Below are 2,590 nucleotides of genomic sequence, written 5' to 3' on the forward strand. Positions count from 1 at the left end.
CGGCTGTGCATTGGAGCTGTGGAGTCGTTTTCAGAGTGATGGATAGATTTAGTATCTGATTCCTGAACTGCCAATAAAGGCAGCTGCACTATTGTGAAGGAGTAGGAATAAATATATTACATATTCTCCGTGTGTCATTTCAGAGCCAAAACTTGCTGGGCAAAAATTGAGTACGCGTGGTGTGTTTCTGCAGAGACCCTGGCACTGTACAAGGGGGTCCGTGCACTGATTACCGAGTCACTCGTGCTCTCCTTTACTCAAAAGCCAAAAAGATTTTACTAATTTGGGGAGTTTTTTAAAGTTGTCATTATTTGCATTTGATGTGGGCTAAACATAGACACGGTGTAACAGAAGTAGACGTGCTCAAGCATAACAAACAGCCTCTTTATTTCTCAGCAAGTTCCTGCTGTCTTAAAGTCAGTGGCAAAAATCCTGTTGATTCCTTATGGGTCAGAAGCGGGTACAAAAAATACCATTTCCCCACCCCATCATGTTAGGCCAATGTTTTGGCAGTAGTAGAAAGGCGGTATCTGCGAGACAACGAGTAGTATAGCTCCCGTCTGGTACTCGGGCTGCACATGAAATGAGTGTAACGCAGGTACCCCAAAGAATGGGAAGATGGAAGGTCCTGCATATACCTTGACTTGCCCAGAAATGCTCAAGAGATGACACTGCTTTAACTTTTGTATGTTTTCTCATCAGTTTTCACAGCCTTCCTGTTACTGAGGTATTTGACTTGGTTGTGTTTGCGGTGATTGCTACCTATTACTCCAGCTTTTGTCTCAAGTGACACTTAGGGTGAGCAAATTAGCACTGAAGCCAAATTTGTTGCGTTGTGATGGCTCTGCAGCAAGCACAGCTTTTGTATACAGATGCTGCAAGAGAGGTAGGTTTTTTGCATCACTCCAGACCTCTTGAGAACCACAGTGTTCAGGTAAATAACTGGTTGAGAGACAAAAGAAGTGCTGTTAAATGAGAAGCATTCTCAGACTGCCTTTTCTTAGAAAGACATTACGTAAATCTCTGTCCCTTTTCTAGATATTTTGGCTGAAACTGCACCACGGTAATTCCTTTTCTTTATGTTTAGTTGAAGTCCATTTCATCCACACCACGTGTAGCTCAGGTGGCTAAAACAAAACTGCACCACCAGCTGTTGGATTTTTACCTTCATAGACAAGCACCGGCCAAATTTTCGGAATAGATTTATTTGCTTGTTTGCTTTTAATGCACTTCCTCCAACATTTCTGTAGCGTATGCTTCATTGTATGAAAATGCTGTGAGCCTCATCTGCAGTCCTGGCAAACCCCTTAGTGTTACGTGGCTCTTCCAGGAGCTGAAAGATCTGCCCTGGATGTGTGCTGGCTGGAGCCTCCTTACCCTCCTGCGTGAGCAGGATAGCCCCGCTCCTTTGGTCTCACCCATCTTCCTGCTGTTGCTGCAGGGCTAGCTAATCTCTTCCATCACCTCTCATAGGTGTTTAGTAATACGGGTGTTAATTTTCCAGTCTGTGGGAAATACAGTGTGTTATGAATACTGTGTCCTTCTAGAAGATTCTTGTGAGCTGTTTTCTGCTGGGAAGTGGCAGCAGTATATGTAGTGGATGCCCAGCTTTTTTACCAGTTGTCTGTTGGAGGGTTCAGTAGCACACACACATTACTTCTCTGGGTTAGTCAAAGGCTCCCAGAAGTGTGTTCCACCCTACAGCATCTCACTTTGCCACAGCCACTAATTTGGCGTATCATACTTTTTTGCTGGGGTGGGTCACAGGGCTGTGGACCTGCCCTCTGCCAGGAATCAGTGAAATCTGCAGGTGTATTATTCCACACCCCAACCGTACCTTTTCCACTGGGACCTTGAAGAGGAGCGGCGTTGCAGTAAGGTGGGCTGGGGTCCGACAGCAGGCAGATGGCCCCTTGTTTTGAATTTTGTCTGGGTTTGTTGGCCTTCTGCTCTTGGAGGTGAAGTAGCCTACGTTGCCGATCCAGCTGAAACAAATGTTACTGGGTTTTTAGCTGTAGTTGCTCTGAAGGCCTGGAAAGCAGCGATGTTAGCAAAGGGGGAGCATTCACAGCACAATCACTGTCAGCCTCTACGTGTCCAAGTACTCGGGAATTAAAACCACCTACAGCCACAATGGGAGTGATGCCGTTGTAAGTCAAACCAGTCATGGATGCCATGCAGCTCTGCGCTGGCACCAACGGTGCTGTCCACCCACGTCACTGCAATCTCTGGCACGGGGGCGGAAATTGCCACCAAAGCATGTGGTCTGTATTACTACAGTGTGTCACGCTTGCAGGAGATAAGCCATCTCCAGGACACACCACGAGCAGTGCGGCAGCGCAGCCTTTGTTACACCTCATCTCAGCATCCACACCACATCCACGCTGAAACACTGGCAAGGGAATACATGCCTTATTTCCACACTGTGTCTCTCCAGGTTGTGTGCAGGGTCCAGTTTTGGGAATCCTACCTGCTCCTGATCACTTTAGCAGCCACCATGCTGGCACAAGTGATGAAGAAAGGGGATGATTTGAAGCGAATCACCTGAAGTTAATCTCCAGACAAAATCGTCTTACTGTCTGGAGCCGTG

Source organism: Buceros rhinoceros, unplaced genomic scaffold, assembly GCF_000710305.1.
Source record: "Buceros rhinoceros silvestris isolate BGI_N320 unplaced genomic scaffold, ASM71030v1 scaffold6476, whole genome shotgun sequence".
Taxonomy (NCBI): Eukaryota; Metazoa; Chordata; class Aves; order Bucerotiformes; family Bucerotidae; genus Buceros; species Buceros rhinoceros.